This window comes from Pristiophorus japonicus, chromosome 20 (genome assembly GCF_044704955.1).
Source record: "Pristiophorus japonicus isolate sPriJap1 chromosome 20, sPriJap1.hap1, whole genome shotgun sequence".
NCBI lineage: Eukaryota > Metazoa > Chordata > Chondrichthyes > Pristiophoridae > Pristiophorus > Pristiophorus japonicus.
Genome location: NC_091996.1, coordinates 33,697,705 through 33,717,610, shown reverse-complemented (window position 1 = coordinate 33,717,610; position 19,906 = coordinate 33,697,705).

Sequence of the window (19,906 nt, the reverse complement as noted above, 5' to 3'; positions counted from 1 at the left end):
GGTGAGGGATGTCAGGTCGGGTGGGGAGGGGGGGGGAGCGCGGGTCGGGTCCAGTCCGGGGGCCGGGTCCGGGAGCGGTGCGGGGGGGGGGGGGCCGATGAGAGCGGGAGTCGGGTCGGTGTCGGTGTCGGTGTCGAGGTCGGGGTCGGGGCCGGGTCCGGGTGCGGGGGGGAAGCGGGAGTCGAGTCGAGTCGGGAGGAAGCAGGAGCTGAGTGTGGGAGGCAGCCTTATCCACTGTAGTGCGCATGTGCAGAAGTCCCGGCACTGTTTTCAGCGCAGGGACCTAGCTCCCCCCCCTCCAGCTCGTGCTGCGCTGTGCCCGGCTCCAGAGGAGCTGCAGGGAGCTGGAGAATCTGTAAGTTTTTTTTAGGCACACTTTGTGGCGCAAAAAACGGGCGTCCAGGTCGGGGCTGTGCCGTTCTAGGCGCGGCCCGAAACTTGGGCCCATAGAAACAGAAAATAGGTGCAGGAGTAGGCCATTCGGCCTTTCGAGCCTGTGCCATCATTCAATATGATCATGGCTGATCAGGCAACTTCAGTACCCCATTCCTGCTTTCTCTCCATACCCCTTGATCCCTTTAGCCGTAAGGGCCACATTTAACTCCCTTTTGAATATATCGAACGAACTGGACTTAACAACTTTCTGTGGTAGAGAATTCCAACTCTCTGAGTGAAGAAGTTTCTCCTCATCTCGGTCCTAAATGGCTTACCCCTTATCCTTAGACTGTGTCACCTGGTTCTGGACTTCCCCAACATCGGGAACATTCTTCCTGCATCTAACCTGTCCAATCCGGTCAGAATTTTATATGTTTCTATGAGATCCCCTCTCATTCTTCTAAATTCCATTGAGAATTTATGAGTATAATGAGAATTTGTGACTTTCCCTACCATTAGGTGGCAGACACAGTGCATAAAAGAGACATGATGAGAGGTCAAAGCTGCGACACCTGAGAGTACGTCATATCACACTCCACTATTCCCACTCAACTTCCTCCTTTAAATAAAAATAATAATATTGGTATCTGTAACATGCCTTGTTTTGTTTTATTCGTTCACAAGATTTGAGCATCGCTAGCAAGGTCAGCATTTATTGCCCATCCCTAATTGCCCTTGAGAAGGTGGTGGTGAGTCGCTTTCTTTAACCGCTGTAGTCCGTGTGGTGAAGGTACTCCCACAGTGCTGACTTTGTTGTAGCGGTTTGATAGGCCATTTCAGAGGGCGGTTAAGAGTCAACCACATTGCTGTGGTCTGGAGTTAATGTTGATGATGGATCGGATTAGGCGGTGGTCCGTCCAGCAGTCGTCAGCTCCTGTCATGGCGTAGGTGATGCGCACATCCTTGCGATCCCCGGCTCGGACGATGACATAGTCAAGTAGGTGCTAGTGTTTGGAGCAAGGGTGTTGCCACGATGCCCTGTATTTGTCCCTCTGGCAGAACAGGGGTTAACATCCCCACTGACCACACTCGATCAGCTTCTCTGGGCAGGCCACATAGTTCGCATGCCAGATACGAGATTCCCTAAGCAAATGCTTTATCCGGAGCTCCTTCATGGTAAACGAGCCAAAGGTGGGCAGCAGAAGCGTTACAAGGACACCCTCAAAGCCTCCCTGGTAAAGTGCGACATCACCACTGACACCTGGGAGACCCTAACCGAAGACCGCCCGAGGTGGAGAAAGTGCATCCGGGAGGGCACTGAGCTCTTCGAGTCTCAACGCAAAGACTGTGAAGAGGTCAAGTGCAGACAGCGGAAGGAGCGTGCGGCAAACCAGTCCCACCCACCCCTTCCCTTGACGAATGTCTGTCCCACCTGTAACAGGGTCTATGGCTCTCATATTGGACTGTTCAGCCACCGGAGAACTCACTTTGGGAATAGAAGTAAGTCTTCCTCGATTCCGAGGGACTGCCTATGATGATGATGAGGGGGGTCTGGAGTTACATATAGGCCTGGCCAGGTAAGGACGGCAAATTTCTTTCCGTAAAGGACATTAGTGAACCAGATGGGGTTTTCCGACAATCCGGTAGTGTCTTAGGGCTAGACTTTCCCTAAAGCCCTCCACCGCCCGGATTGCCACCCAAAAAGACCGTTAAGATTCTTCAAATAACGCTGGCAAAAAATTCCATAAAAAAGGGAAAACATACCGCCCAGCGAGAAAATGGAGCGTACACGTAGATGCTCTGCGGTTTCTCGGCGGTTAAACGCGAAACTTGGCAAAATGGGCGGTGCTTACCAGAATGGACGGTAAGTACTCAAATTTTAGACCGAGGCTGCGGTTGGGCCTAGGGAGGGGGAGAAAAACTCAAAAAATATGTTTTCAATGGTACAAAAAATAAGAATTTAGAAAACATTCTCAAGACCCTTTTTAACTTAATCGCCATGGAAGAATTTTTAAATAATTATAAAAACACCTTTAACTTACCTTTCTTCACAGGGTACTTACCTACTGCCCTGTTTCCGGCAGCTTTTTGTAGGCGATGTGTATGGGTTCCCCGTTGAGGCTAAACTTGGACCGTGGTGGTTTTCTCAGCGGTGCACGCAGATGCACGTTGGGCGGTCTGCTCCCCGAGGCCGAGGCTACGGAGGGGAGAAAATTTTAAGAAAAAAATGATCATTCAAAAAAAAACACATACAAAGCATTCCCAAGATAGTTTTAACCCTAATCGGCGTGTTAAAATTTTTTTAAAATAATTTTGAAAATGTCGGTGGAGCTCTTTAAAAAATGAGGAGGAAACTTTCAACCGGCTGGTTTTTCACCGAAAAAGAGCTGTACCGCCGAAAATAAAGAGGGAAGTCTAGCCCATTATCACCATTACTGGCACTAGCTTTTCAACTCCAAATTTATTTAATTAACTGAATTTAAATTCCCCTCGCTGCCATGGTGGGATTCTAACTCACATTTCTGAATTATTAGCCCAGAACTCTGGATTGCTAGTCCAGTAAGATAACCACATACCCGTAGCCGTCTTTGCCTTATCGCATCAAAACACCACAAACTGCTTCACACAATGGGCCAAACTTTCCCTAAAGGCCCTCAACGCCCGATTGCCCGCTGAGAAGCATTGCTAACGCTCGGCGAAAAAAGCAGGTGAGAATTTCTATTTTGAGGGTAAAGGTAAGTAGAACTGATCGCCCGGCGAAAAAAATCGGTGTTGCACACTTATTCTCGCCGGTTTTCTCGGCAAGTAAGTGCAAAGTTAGCCAAATGGGCGGTCATTACCGGAATGGAGGGTAAGTACAAAGATTTAGGCCGAGGTTGCAGTTGGGCCTACAGAGGGGGGAAAACTTAAAGAAAGAAATTATCATTTAAAAAAAAACACATACAAAGCATTCGCAAGACAGTTTTAACCCTAATCACCGTGGAAAAATTAAAAATAAATAATTAAAGAACCTTTAGCTTAGCTTACTTTGCAGGGCCCCCCCCTTACCGCCCTGTTTAAGCAGCTTTTACAGGGCGGGTCTCTCGGCGATCTGGGCGTCGGCGGTTGAGCCCAAACTTACCCCCTGGCGATTATTCTCGCCGTTGCACGAGGGTGGTCTGGTCCCGGCGGGCAACTTCAGATGTGGGCGATATCCAGGAAAAAACTTACGTGCAAACTCTCACCGGGCGAAAAACCAGCTGTAACGCCGAGAAAATCGCCGACAATGAAACTGAAAGTCTGGCCAAATAACTCAGTGTTGAAGTACAGCGACTGGAGATAAAACAGGAAAACCGTACTGAGGTGAATGATCAGCCATGATCTTATTGAATGGTGGTGCAGGCTCCAAGGGCCGAATGGCCTACTCCTGCACCTATTTTCTATGTTTCTATGTTGTTATGTATGATTGGTTTGTTTGCTCGTGGGCCACTGTGTAATACACCGTGCACTGTCCTGTAACTCTATTCTGGGATTATTATGCTTATGTACTATGCATTTATCTACTGTAATCATTGCCGGGGAAAGGAAGATCTCATTTCAGATGTGTTCCTGCTGGGTTGTATCATGCACTGAAGAGATTTGATTGTTGTTGTCATGTAGCCTATATATTTAAATGGAATAATATGCTTAGAGATTATTGACATTTTTTGGTAATGGTGATCATCTGGAGGGGCACAGTTTAAAAAAAAAATAAATAGAGCTTCATTTCAGATAGACGCAAGTCTGATCCAAATAATGAATTCCAATATACCAAATGTCTTTCCATTCTCGCCCATTATGTAGCATTCCTGCTCAAGCCAAAGCAGTCCAAAAACATCTCGCTGATCCAAGCATAACATTGTGCCCGAATCATTTGTGCTTTTATTGCAAAGTGTTGAATTGTGTCAATCTGTTGGCTAACATTAGCTCATGTTAGATGTCCTTTTGAAAATTTAATCCTCAAGGCATTTATTGCAGCATATTTTGAGCCTTATATTCATTCAAAACATCCTGTTCACTCGAATCAGGCTCAGGATTTTATGACTATTATGCCATGGCCACGTTTTGTTAGCTTCTGAAGCTATTTATTGGCATGCAAAACCATTTATTGGCCTGCTGATTTTTGCAGCAAACTACTATTGATGTGTAGCAATGTCACCTTCATTACTTAGTCACAGGAAATAGTAGTGATAAAGCATTCAGGATTTCTCAGTACTGCCGATCTCACCTCCTCAAAGGCAGTGTGCCAGTGTTGCTACCCACCACAGTGCAGCCTGTATTTACAGTCATATCGGTAAAGCAAATTACCTATGATTAAAGCCAAAGGACAATTTCCTCCATAAAATGGACACCTATGTGATCTGCACTTCATTCACAAGCTTCTTCACAGAAAGGTAAGTGCAAATCTGGAATTCCCTCCCCCGAAGAGCTGTTGAGGCTAGGTCATTTAAGGGTATTAAGGGTTAGGTTACCAAAGCGTGTAGATGGAGTTAAGATACAGATCAGCCATGATTTAATTGAATGGCGGAACAGGCTCGAGGGGCTGAATGGCCTATTCCTGTTCCTATATTCCTATATATGCACCTGCGTGTTGCATCTGTTTGAAACAGTTAACACTGCAGATTGTGACAGACTTTTGCTGCATATTGCTTTTTAAAATGGAAATCTTAGAATATTAATTTTGATTGGTTACCAATACTTAGCCTCTCCTATAACCCCCTATATCATTTGCTGAACATAATTTGATGTGCACTTGATGGCCCCATTTATTTTACCTTCGCTAGGTCATTGCATTTCATTTGTTTACAGACTTTTGAAAACCCTCCATTTGATTTGTTAACACAGATTGGCTGTATCCTCAGTCCAGTCATTCGATTTATTCAGGTGTTTTTAGAACCACCAGCATGTTTGGAGACCTTACGGCACATGTGTGCTGCTCTTAATTTGGTGGATGTGTAGGTGGGATGCACAGCACTTCTTAAAATGGTTTCAGTAATGTTGAAGAAAAATGTCATAGCTGAGAGGTCCAAGACAGAGTTAGCCATTGGAGAATACATACATGCGCGGAACTGCCGGAACTGGAGTGTGAGATTAGCAATTGCAAAATTAGAGAACTGTTTAAAGGCAGGAGGACACAAATCCAACTGATTATCTTGAAGTTTGAGTTGGTGCGTTCCTTGTTTGAAGAAGATTGGGTAAATAACCTTAAACCTGCACCGTACAAATAATGATGTAAATTAATTGCTGGGGACATGGTTCCAATTGGTCAGCTCCAAAAACATTCCGCCATCTGGAACAATAGTCCAAGAAAAGCACATCGATCTAGGCTGGCAGTACTGAGGGAGTGCTGCACTGTCAGAGATGGTGTCTTTCGGATAAGACGTTAAACCGCGGCCTCGCCTGCTCTCTCAGGTGGACATAAAAGATCCCATAGCACTGTTTCGAAGAAGTGCAGAGAGTTATCCCCAGTTTCCTGGCCAATATTTCATCATCATCATAGGCAGTCCCTCGGGATCGAGGAAGACTTGCTTCCACTCTTAGCATGAGTTCTTAGGTGGCTGTACAGTCCAATACGAGAACCACAGTCCCTGTCACAGGTGGGACAGATAGTCGATGAGGGAAAGGGTGGGCAGGGAGCCTGGTTTCCCAGATGTTCCTTCCGCTGCCTGCGCTTGAGTTCTGCATGCTCTCGGCGACGATACTCAAGGAGCTCAGCGCTCTCCCGAATGCACTTCCTCCACTTAGGGCGGTCTATGGCCAAGGACTCCCAGGTATCAGTGGGGATGTCAGACTTTATCAGGGAGGCTTTGAGGGTGTCCTTGTAACGTTTCCTCTGCCCGCCTTTGGCTCGTTTGCCGTGGACACGTTCCAAGTAGAGCGCTTGCTTTGGGAGTCTTGTGTCTGGCATGCAAACTATGTGGCTTGCCCAGCGGAGCTGATCAAGTGTGGTCAGTGCTTCAATGCTGGGGATGATGGCCTGGTCAAGGACGCTAATGTCCTCCCAGGTGATTTGCAGGATCTTGCGGAGACATCGCTGGTGGTATTTGTCCACCTCACAGTTGGCCAATATTTATCCCTCAATCAACATAACAAAAACAGATTATCTGGTCATTATCACATTGCTGTTTGTGGGAGCTTGCTGTGCACAAATTGGCTGTCGTGTTTCCCACATTACAACAGTGACTGTACTTCAAAAGTATGTTATTGGCTGTAAAGCGCTTTGAGATGTCCGGTGTCATGAAAGGCGCTTTATAAATGCAAGTCTTTCTTTCTTAGCAAGTAGGAAACACAGATGCCATAACTTCCAATGTTTGGCTGGATTCCTTTAAGAAACATTTTAATTTGTGTTTAGCATGGATAGAGAAGATGCAGATTTAGCAGAGGATGTTTGGAGTGAATAGAGGAGAAATTGCTAACCATACTTGTAGGCATGCACTCCCAGACAAAATGATGGTTTTCAAAGGGTAACATGGCAAAGGCATAAAAATAAAGTACGGCATACTTAATGGTTTCATTTCTGAAGGTGAGAAGACAATAGGTGTCTCCTTTGGAAAATTCCGGAATCCTCACTTCAGTAAAGATTTTGACATAAAAAAGGGGAATTCAATCACAAAATGATTGGCTAGAAATAACAATCAAAAGCTTTTTGAAATTCCATATCCGTAACACCTGCTGCATTCTATTTATCTATATAATTATTCACTTTTTAATAAAACTCTGTTAGATTTGCCAAACAATACTTGCCTTTAACAAAGCGGTGCTGGCTATCCTTTAACGTATAAGATTATGAGGGGGCTTGACAAGGTGGATGCAGAGAGGATGTTTCCACTGGTGGGGGAGACTAGAACTAGAGAGCATGATCTTAGAATAAGGGGCCGCCCATTTAAAACAGGGATGAGGAGAAATTTCTTCTCTCAGAGGGTTGTAAATCTGTGGCATTCACTGCCTCAGAGAGCTGTGGAAGCTGGGACATTGCATAAATTTAAGACAGAAATAGACAGTTTCTTAAACGATAAGGGAATAAGGGGTTATGGGGAGCGGGCGGGGAAGTGGAGCTGCGTCCATGATCAGATCAGCCATAATCTTTTTGAATGGCGGAGCAGAATCGAGGGGCCATATGGCCTACTCCTGCTCCTATTTCTTATGTTGTTATGTTCTTATTTCTTGTGTTATGTTCTTATGTTTAACCAATGTATCTCTAAATGCTTACAACTTTTATCCCGAATTCTCAGAATTTGCACACAACTGATGTAGACTAATTGTTCTATAGTTACTCAATTTACTCTTCTCTCCCTAATTCAACAAGGGTGCTAAATCAACTATTTTCCAAATGCATAATAACATTTGCATATTTAAGGAAGATTCAAAAATTGTGCCCAGAGCTTTGACTGTACAGCCTAAGGTGCAAACCCTCGGGGCCAATAACTTATTCACCTTGAGTTCTGCTGAGTTTCAGAATGGCAGGCAGTGACTAGTGGGGTACCGCAAGGTTCATTGCTGGGACCCCAGCTATTTACAATATACATTAATGATTGAGACGAAGGAATTGAGTGTAATATCTCCAAGTTTGCGGATGACACTAAACTGGGTGGCGGTGTGAGCTGTGAGGAGGAAGCTAAGAAGCTGCAGTGTGACTTGGACAGGTTAGGTGAGTGGGCAAATGCATGACAGATGCAGTATAATGTAGATAAATGTGAGGTTATCCACTTTGGTGGCAAAAATAGGAAGGCAGAATATTATCTGAATGGTGACAGATTAGGAAAAGGGGAGGTGCAACGAGACCTGGGTGTCATGGTACATCAGTCATTGAAAGTAGGCATGCAGGTACAGCAGGCAGTGAAGAAGGCAAATGGCATGCTGGCCTTCATAGCGAGAGGATTTGAGTACAGGAGCAGGGAGGTCTTACTGCAGTTGTACAGGGCCTTGGTGAGGCCTCACCTGGAATATTGTGTACAGTTTTGGTCTCCTAATCTGAGGAAGGACATTCTTGCTATTGAGGGAGTGCAGCAAAGGTTCACCAGACTGATTCCTGGGATGGCAGGACCGACATATGAAGAAAGACTGGATCGATTAAGCTTATATTCACTGGAATTTAGAAGAATGAGAGGGGATCCCATCGAAACATATAAAATTCTGACAGGATAGAAACATAGAAACATAGAAAATAGTTGCAGGAGTAGGCCATTCGCCCCTTCGAGCCTGCAACACCATTCAATAAGATCATGGCTGATCATTCACCTCAATACCCCTTTCCTGCTTTCTCTCCGTACCCCTTGATCCCTTTAGCCGTAAGGGCCACATCTAACTCCCTCTTGAATATATCCAATGAACTGGCACCAACAACTCTCTGCGGTAGGGAATTCCACAGGTTAACAACTCTCTGAGTGAAGAAGTTTCTCCTCATCTCAGTCCTAAATGGCTTACCCCTTATCCTTAGTCTGTGTCGCCTGGTTCTGGACTTCCCCAACATCGGGAACATTCTTCCTGCATCTAACCTATCCAATCCCATCAGAATTTTATATGTTTCTATGAGAGCCCCTCATCCTTCTAAACTCCAGTGAATAAAGGCCCAGTCGATCCAGTCTCTCCTCATATGTCAGTCCAGCCATCTTGGGAATCAGTCTGGTGAACCTTTGCTGCACTCCCTCAATAGTAAGAACGTCCTTCCTCAGATTAGGAGACCAAAACTGAACACAATATTCCAGGTGAGGCCTCACCAAGACCCTGTACAACTGCAGTAAGACTTCCCTGCTCCTATACTAAAATCCCCTATCTATGAAGGCCAATATACCATTTGCCTTCTTCACCGCCTGCTGTACCTGCATGCCAACTTTCAATGACTGATGTACCATGACACCCAGGTCTCGTTGCAGTTCCCCTTTTCCTAATCTGCCGCCATTCAGATAATATTCTGCCTTCCTGTTTTTGCCCCCAAAGTGGATAACCTCACATTTATCTACATTATACTGCATCTGCCATGCATTTGCCCACTCACCTAACCTGTCCAATCACCCTGCCACCTCTTAGCGTCCTCCTCACAGCTCACCCCATCACCCAGTTTAGTGTCATCTGCAAACTTGGAGATATTACACTCAATTCCTTCATCTAAATCATTGATGTATATTGTAAATAGCTGGGGTTCCAGCACTGAGCCCTTTGGCACCCCACTGGTCACTGCCTGCCATTCTGAAAAGGATCCGTTTATCCCAACTCTCTGCTTCCTGTCTGCCAACGAGTTCTCTATCCACATCAGTACATTACCCCCAATACCATGTGCTTTAATTTTGCACACCAATCTCTTGTGTGGGACCTTGTCAGAAGCCTTTTGAAAGTCCAAATATACCACATCCACTGGTTCTCCCTTGTCCACTCTACTCGTTACATCCTCAAAAAATTCCAGAAGATGTGTCAAGCATGAGTTCCCTTTCATAAATCCATACTGACTTGGACCAATCCTGTCACTGCTTTCCAAATGCGCTATTATTTCATCTTGAATAATTGATTCCAATATTTTCCCCACTACTGATGTCAGGCTAACCGGTCTATAATTACCCGTTTTCTGTCTCCCTCCTTTTTTAAAACTTGGTGTTACATTAGCTACCCTCCAATCCATAGGAACTGATCCAGAGTCGATAGACTGTTGGAAAATAATCACCAATGCATCCACTATTTCTAGGGCCACTTCCTTAAGTACTCTGGGATGCAGACTATCAGGCCCCGGGGATTTATCGGCCTTCAATCCCATCAATTTCCCTAACATAATTTCCCGCCTAATAAGGATTGGACAGATTAGATGCAGGAAGAATGTTCCTGATGTTGGGGAAGTCCAGAAGCAGGGGTCACAGTCTAAGGATAAGAGGTAAGCCATTTAGGACCGAGATGAGAAGAAACTTCTTCACTCAGAGAATTGTGGAATCCTCCACCACAGAAAGTTGTTGAGGCCAGTTCGTTCGATATATTCAAAAGGGAGTTAGATGTGACCCTTACTGGTGAAGGGATCAAGGAGAGAAAACAGGAATGGGGTACTGAGGTGAATGATCAGCCATGGTCATATTGAATGGTGGTGCAGTATCGAAGGACCGAATTGCCTGCTCCTGCACCTATTTTCTATGTTTCTATGTTTCTGTTTTTCACAACCAATTCAGTTGGCTCCAGCAATACTTTACATTACTACAATACCAGTGGCCAACTATGAAGAGGAGGAAATGAACCAAAAGGACTATCTGTGTACACTTTGGGGGAGAAGTTCGGGAGCATCCCAGGTGGCACTAATGTTTTCAAACTTAAAAAAAATCTGGCGGTTGTGCTCCAGGAAGGGAGCGGAGCGTTAAATAAAGTGTTCCTCTTCCTTCCTGGAGCGCAATCGGCAACAGGCGGGGTGGTGAGTGGAACAGCGCTGCACACTGGGTCGTGCAGAGCTGCTGCGATGAAAGGCCATCACTGTAGGCTTTTCCACAATGGCAGCCGCGATCCCACCCGATCAGCCCGGCACTCAAGCAGAATGCCGGCTGATCGATCACGGGCAAGAACCTACGAAAAAACCTGCAAGAGAGAAAGTCAATTTTTTTTTACTGACCTCGGCCTTTACGCATCGCCCCCAAAGAGCCCGGCCTCCTGATGGACGACTCTTGCAGCTGCCGGTGTTTTCGCCCGACAATGCTGCAGGGGGCGGAGCACAAGTTCGGGCCGCCGCAAGAGTCTTGGCGAATATGGCAGAAGGAGATGCAATCGCCGCGCCCGGTCGCAACCCGGTTAGCGCCCTGTTATCGCCCCCTGGAGGTGATAACGGGAGGCGCTAACAAGGCCAATCTCCAGGCCCTTCTTTCTAAAAATTCATATTGCGAATGTGTACCAATGTACCGTGGACAACACTAATGTTGCTGTGCGCAGATGCAAATAAAGGGCCAATCTTTCCAATTCTTTGTCAAATCACAAATGCCAGAGGTCACCTTGCACACATCAAGGATCACTCTGCGCCAATGCTCTTAGCCAAAAGGCCTAGAGCCACTGGACCGTTCCTGGAAGTACTGCAATACCAGGTTCGTGCCATGGAGGTGGATGGGTCAGGCCCCCCACACACCTCCGTGGAGGTGGATGGGTCAAGCCACCCCACCCACCTCCTATTTCCATAGAGGACGAGAAAAGGCAGCTGCATCTGAGCAAATTGCAGGTAAGCCTGTGCACCGGTCTGTGGCCAATGGATAAACGAACCCAGGGCCTTTGAGTCCCTTCAGGTAAACAAAAGAATACTACAGTACTACAGACAATCCCTGGTCATAAAGCTGTACAAGCTGATAATGGGCTGAACAACCTTAAACTTTGCATCACACATTTCATTTGGTCAACGGTCAATTGGGCCGTTAATTTGGAATTAAATAGCTGTAAAATTGGAGGTGCTGATGTTTTAGTTATGTTATTCTAGTGCTAAAATCCGCAGATGTTATTACAGTTGCATTGACCCTTCTCCCTGAGTGCACTGCTAGCTTTTGTATGAAATCATGCACAGATTATTTGTTTGGCCTTTCGTCCCTGAGTACTGGACTTGAGCCTGCATTTTGTGGAACCTGGCTGCTTCTGTATGGTCTGGCCTACACTTGTCTAAACAACTCGGTCAGTTAAAGTTATCTTAACAAATGTGTTCATCATTCGGGCTCACAATTATTCATACGGTTTGGTCTCTGAATTATTAATAATTAGTTAATTAACCTATGAATTATTCTCACCAGACAGCGGTTAGGGGATGCAGTTCAATTATTGCTATAAAGTGGGAATTATTCTTCCATTTTGCTAATTGGTGTTTGGACATTGTATTGTAAACAGTAAATTCCAAATGAGCTTTTTCACTAATTTCCACCAAAACCATTCTGAGCTCTGTTAAAAGAAAAATGGAAAAAGAAAGACTTGCATTTATAAAGCGCCTTTCACGACCACCGGACGTCCCAAAGCGCTTTACAGCCAATGAAGTACTTTTTGAAGTGTAGTCACTGTTGTAAAACGCGGCCGCCAATTTGAGCACAGCAAGGTCTCACAAACAGTGATGTGAGAATGAGCAGATAATCTGGGTGTTTTTTTTATGTTGATTGAGGGATAAATATTGGCCAGGACTCCGGGGATAACTCTCCTGCTCTTCTTTGAAATATTGCCATGGAATCTTTCACATCCACCTGAGAGGGCAGAGGGGCCTCGGTTTAACTACCCATCTGCCTGTTACCTCCTGCCACATCAATTCATACATACCGGGAATGTGGGCATTGCAATATTTAGGGGTCATCTGGTTAGAGCAAGGCCCGAAAATGAAAAATCTCCCAGTACATTAAGATGTAACAAAACAGAAACTGCTGGAAATGCACACGGCCACATCAGCATCTGAATGAGAAAGGCCGGTTAATATTGGCTGTCTTATTTCTGGTAAGAGTTACAGCAGAAAAGGTGACTTATCTTTCGCTTTCAGATGCTGACAGACCTGCTGTTACTGTCCAGAGCTTTGTACCGAAGTTGCAACCATTATCAAGAATTATCAAACATCTGTATTCAGAATCATTCCCAGAGGGAGGGGGGGAGAGAGGATTGCCACTCGAGAGAAATACCCTCGCCATGCAGTCTAACGTACTTGGTTACAGTACCTGAAAATATGTAATACACAAACGTAAGGGACATAAGACAGACAACAGCTCGGTGGGTAGCACTGTCGCCTCTGAGTCAGAGTGTTGTGGGTCCAAGTCCCACTCTAGGAACTTGAGCACAAAAAATCTAGGCTGACACTCCAGTGTCGAAGGGCCAAATGGCCTACTCCTGCACCTATTTTCGATGTTTCTATGCAGTATTGAGGGAGTGCTGCACTGTCGGAGGTGCCATCTTTCAGATGAGATGTTAAATCGAGGTCCAGAAGTAAGACAGCCAATATTAACTGGCCTTTCTCATTCAGATGCTGATGTGGCCGTGTGCATTTCCAACAGTTTCTGTTTTGTTACATCTTAATGTACTGGGGGATTGTTTTAGGGCCTTGCTCTAACTGGATGATCCCTAAATATTGCAATGCCCACATTCCCGGTATGTATGAATTGATGTGGCAGGAGGTAACAGACAGACACAACCCTTATTCTTTCGGATGAGACGTTAAACCGAGACCCCATTTGCCCGCTCAGGTGGATGTGAAAGATCCCACGCAATATTTCAAACAAGAGTAGGGGAGCAATCCTTGATGTCCTGTCTCTCTCAAATTAAATTAATTCAGTTGCTATTTCTATATATATATATATATATATATTTAGAAATATACTTTATTTTCAAATAATCCATAATTTATTAATACAATCACCACCACTTATACCGTCCACACTTATCATGGGCAGCCGCCCATATCAGGCAAATAGCGCGAACCATTTGCCAATACCATAGGAGTTGAGCACAAAGGCGCTGCTTATAATGTATTAAGCGCATCAACTATTTCACGCAGTTCAATAGATTTGTTGCATCTCTTCTGGGGAGAAACCAAATTCTGATGATTCGCTCAATGTGTTGAACCCCTGTACTTACCGATTTAAACGCTCCGCTGATTTCGGGCACTGTTAACAATTACCGGCGGCAGTTGGACAGTGGAGACTTCGGGTGTTCTGCGTCAAGCCTGATTTTTAAAAAATATCTGCATGTGAAATGTTTGCACCACGTGCAGAAAAACATTCTGGTGGCCAGATTGGGTTTTCGGTGCCGATGTGCTGTTGGTTACATTCGACCACGACATAGAACCATAGAAAATAGGTGCAGGAGTAGGCCATTCGGCCCTTCGAGCCTGCACCGCCATTCAATGAGTTCATGGTGTGGCCTCACCAAGGTCCTGTACAACTGTAGTAACACCTCCTTGCCCCTGTACTCAAATCCCCTCGCTATGAAGGCCAACATGCCATTTGCTTTCTTAACTGCCTGCTGTACCTGCATGCCAACCTTCAATGACTGATGTACCATGACACCCAGGTCTCGTTGCACCTCCCCTTTTCCTAATCTGTCACCATTCAGATAATAGTCTGTCTCCCTGTTTTTACCACCAAAGTGGATAACCTCACATTTATCCACATTATACTTCATCTGCCATGCATTTGCCCACTCACCTAACTTATCCAAGTCACTCTGCAGCCTCATAGCATCCTCCTCGCATCTCACACTGCCAACCAACTTAATTTGGAGATACTACATTTAATCCCCTTATCTAAATCATTAATGTACAATGTAAACAGCTGGTGCCCCAGCACAGAACCTTGCGGTACCCCACTAGTCACTGCCTGTCATTCTGAAAAGTACCCATTTACTCCTACTCTTTGCTTACTGTCTGCCAACCAGTTCTCAATCCATGTCAGCACACTACCCCCAATCCCATGTGCTTTAACTTTGCACATTAATCTCTTGTGTGGGACCTTGTCGAAAGCCTTCTGAAAGTCCAAATACACCACAACAACTGGTTCTCCCTTGTCCACTCTACTGGAAACATCCTGAAAAAATTCCAGAAGATTTGTCAAGCATGATTTCCCTTTCACAAATCCATGCTGACTTGGACCTTTCATGTCACCTCTTTCCAAATGCGCTGCTATGACATCCTTAATAATTGATTCCATCATTTTACCCACTACCTTGTTCAATTGGTCTGCCATTTCTTTGTTCCCCGTTATGACTTCCCCTGATTCTGACTGCAGGGGACCTACGTTTGTCTTTACTAATCTTTTTCTCTTTACATATCTATAGAAGCTCTTGCAGTCCATCTTAATGTTCCCTGCAAGCTTCCTCTCGTACTCTATTTTCCCTGCCCTAATCAAACCATTTGTCCTCCTCTAAATTTCTCCCAGTCCCTGGGTTCGCTGCTATTTCTGGCAATTTTTATGCCACTTCCTTGGCTTTAATACTATCCCTGATTTCCCTTGATAGCCACGGTTGAGCTACCTTCCCTTTTTTATTTTTACGCCAGACAGGGATGTACAATTGTTGTAGTTCATCCATGCGGTCTCTAAATGTCTGCCAATGCCCATCCACTGTAAACCCCTTAAGTATCATTCGCCAATCTATCCTAGCCAATTCACACCTCATACCTTCAAAGTTACCTTTCTTTAAGTTCTGGACCATGGTCTCTGAATTAACTGTTTCATTCTCCATCCTAATGTAGAATTCCACCATATTATGATCACTCTTCCCCAAGGGGCCTCGCACAACGAGATTGCTAATTAATCCTCTCTCATTACACAACACCCAGTCTAAGATGGCCTCCCCCTTAGTTGGCTCCTCGATATATTGGTCTAGAAAACTATCCCTTATGCACTCCAGGAAATCCTCCTCCACCGCATTGCTTCCAGTTTGGTTAGCCCAATCTATATGCATATTAAAGTCACCCATGATAACTGCTGCACCTTTATTGCATGCACCCCTAATTTCCTATTTGATACCCTCCCCAACATCACTTCTACTGTTTGGAGGTCTGTACACAACTCCCACTAACGTTTTTTGCCCTTTGGTATTCTGCAGCTCTACTCATATAGATTCCACATCATCCAAGCTAATGTCCTTCCTAAATATTGCATTAATCTCCTCTTTAACCAGCAATGCTACCCCACCTCCTTTTCCTTTTATTCTATCCTTCCTGAATGTTGAATACCCTTGGATGTTGAGTTCCCAGCCCTGATCATCCTGGAGCCACGTCTCTGTAATCGCAATCACATCATATCTGTTAACATCTATTTGTACAGTTAATTCATCCACCTTATTACGGATACTCCTTGCATTAAGACACAAACCCTTCAGGCTTGTTTTTTTAACACCCTTTGTCCTTTTAGAATTATGATGTAGTGTGGCCCTTTTTGTTTCTTGCCTTTGTTTACTCGGCCTTCCACTATTGCTTTTCACCTTTCTACCATCTGTTTCTGACTCCATATTACTTCGCCCTGTCTCGCTGCATAGGTTCCCATCCCCCTGTTTAAACACTCCCGAACTGCATTAGCAAATGTTGCCCCCAGGACATCAGTTCCAGTCTTGTCCAAGTGCAAACCATCCCTTTTGTACAGATCCTACTTCCCCCAGAACTGGTTCCAATGTCCTAGGAATTTGAATCCCTCCCTCTTGCACCATTGTTCAAGCCACGTATTTATTCTAACTGTCCTGCTCCCTACAACCTGTGTCAGCTGTGGCTCAGTGGGCAGCACTATTGCTCCTGAGTCAGAAGGTTGTGGGTTCAAGCCCCAATCCAAAGACTTGAGCACAAAAAAAAATCTAGGCTGACATTCCAGTGTAGTGCTGAGGGAGTGCTGCTCTGTTGGAGGTGCTGTCTTTTGATGAGATGTTAAACGGAGGCTCCATCTGCTCTCCCAAATGGATGTGAAAGATCCAATGGCACTATTTTGAAGAAGGGAGTTAGATATGGCCCTTACGGCTAAAGGGATCAGGGGTATAGAGAGAAAGCAGGAATGGGGTACTGAAGTTGCATGATCAGCCATGATCATATTGAATGGTGGTGCAGGCTCGAAGGGCCGAATGGCCTACTCCTGCACCTATTTTCTTTGTTTCCATGTTTCTAAGAGCAGGTGAGTTATCCCCCGGTGTCCTGGTCAATATTTATCCCTCAATCAACATAACAAAAAAAAACAGATTATCTGGTCATTATCACATTGCTGTTTGTGGAAGCTTGCTGTGCGCAAATTGGCTGCCGCGTTTCCCACATTACAACAGTGACTACACTCCAAAGTATTTCATTGGCTGTAAAGCGCTTTGAGACGTCCGGTGGTCATGAAAGGCGCTATATAAATGCAAGGCTTTCTTTCTTTACCATCCAGCATGTATAGCAGGAAAATCGGGTCAGACAAGCATGCCCGTTATACTCTTAGGATTAGATGAAGAAAAATGAGAAGAGGCGGGTGTGGAGAATAAATGCCAGTTGGGCCAAGTGACCTATTTCTGAGCTGTACATTCTATGTAATATATGTGGTGTTAATTGAACTTGTCTGTATAAGAGTCCGTGCACAGTTTTCCATGTAACCACAACCATTTATGTTCTTGCGTTTATCTACATTGACATTCTTTAATCATTGAGACGTTTATAGCGTGGCTTTACTAGAGACGTGGCTTACTGAAAAATAGACCATCTCCTGACCTGGTTACTACATAACTAACACCCTTCAGCTCAGGGTATAGTGCAGGCTGATGTCACTCAGTGGGTTAATTAAGCAGTAATGCCAGGAGTCCTCACATTTATGAGGAATTAAATAGCTGCTGTACATTGAATAAACACCAAAGGCCGCAGACCTTTATATATTTATTATTGTGCTAGAGCCATTGATTGTCAATTAATCCCTGGAGGGGTCGTGAGGTCATCACCATTATGTTGCTTGTCTGAGAATTGTGATTGAACAAGATAACACACATGGTGTATCTTAGATTTATTTTTAAGGAATTAATCTACCGTACTGCGACTCCATTTTCCATGTAATGATGTCCTGTAATCCTGTGCTGATTATCGTTTGGCTCCCTCGTATCGTTTTGTTGCTGGTCGAATCTATGTTATCTAACTGCTCACAACCCTTGTGATTCTACAGCTTTGGCCTGATGCAGACATTCTGCAGTGACTGGGTTACAATGACATCATGCAGTGCAGCTCTCAGTAAATCACCACCTGTCACCATTTATCCCCTACATGTCCAGGCTCACCAGCATTATTCAACCATTTCACCAACGTAAATTTGTTTAAGTTTCAACCAAGATGCCCCTGGGGTTAGAAGCAGCTCGTGCTTTTGTGCGGCTCTTGGTGTTGATGTGATCGGTACAATTGTACTTCTGGGTGGGATTCTGACTCTGAAACCAAAACTCTTATCTGTCAGGTAGAAAACAACATCAATTCTAAATTTGGTGTGAGACCAGCTTATTTATGTCTCTCCGTATTTAGCCCCTTCTCTGCTACAGTTGATTCTGTTATTGACTTTGCTGTCCTTTGCAGCTGTTGTACATAAAGTATTGAAAAGCGAGGAAGTTATTTAACTCAAGTTGTGATCACAGAGTAAAGAACTAGAGGACAAAATTGGAAAGCCTAATGCTGTGTCAATTAAGTATTCCCCCGCAAGACAAGCAGAATAAATCTTTCTTTAGGAAAGCAATTGAAAGTATTAGGGATAAGTATAGACACAAATGATTAAAAATAAGGCCCCAACACGATCGAGACCATGGGACTGTTAGTCACATGTGCATGAATGATGTGTTGGTATTCAATTATGTTTATAGTTAAGTTGTTGCATGATTTGTTAGCAATCACAGATGTTTGAAGAACTGTGTGATAGGCTAAGACATGCATTGGATTTTTATGTAGTTAAATGCAAGGTTATGCGTTTACAGTAGAACAAGTGCGTACACAGTAGGGCTGATTCTCCAATCCCACTCGGCAGTGGCGTTTACAGGGGCCACATCTATGAAATCACAGGCACCAACCCATGGTTTGCGGCTCATTCATTTTACTGGATGGGAAATCATGGCTGTATGGTTGCCACGTCCCAGATCATCATATCCTCCAATTTTACATCTTTGTTTATTCCTTCATGGGATGTGGGTAAGCCCAGCATTTATTGCCCATCCAGGTCATAAATTATCCTGACTTGAACATATATCTCCAGTCCAGTGGATTTGAGTATAGGAGCAAGGAGCTCTTACTGCAGTTGTACGGGCCTTGGTGAGGCCTCACCTTGAATATTGTGTGGAGTTTTGGTCTCCTAATCTGAGATAGGACATTCTTGCTATTGAGGGAGTGCAGCAAAGGTTCACCAGACTGATTCCCGGGATGACTGGACTGACATATGAGGAGAGACTGGATCGACTAGACTTATTTTCACTGGATTAATTGTGATTGAAAGGCTACATTAGAATCGCCCGGCCCGGAAATTGGCACGGTCCCGGCCTGCAAGACCATCAGCAGTCCGGGGCCATCAGAGGGAGCAGCGTCCGGTGGCATACCACTGCAGGAGGGCGACGGCTGCGAAGCCAGGTCGCTGATTGCATTGCGGGCAGGCACAGCAGGAGGGGTGAAGGAGTGGCAAGAGTTTGTAGAGGAAGTGACCGGGGCCCAGGAGAGGCGTGAGCCTGGGGCCCAGAAGAGGCAAGGGCCCAGGGGCAGCATGGGCCAACACACACTGCGATATGTATGCGCACTAGGTCCGTGCAGCAGAGCTGGTCTCTAGTCGTCTTGGGTAATCCTTGCCACTGGACTAAGACCTAGCTCTGTGAAGCCCGTGTGGTGGCTGATGTGCAACGGCAACCACATGTTAAAAAAATCCACGCACAGGCATCTTCCACCCTCCAAGATGTAGTTTGGGATCTGGAATATTAGGTCCTTCATTGAAACACCTGTGAACTCATTCCTTTTCGGCATGGAAGCAAGTCATCCTCGCTTCGAGGGACTGCCTATGGTGATTCACTGGAATTTAGAAGAATGAGAAGGGTTCTCATAGAAGCATATAACATTCTGATGGGATTGGACAGGTTAGATGCAGTTAAAATGTTC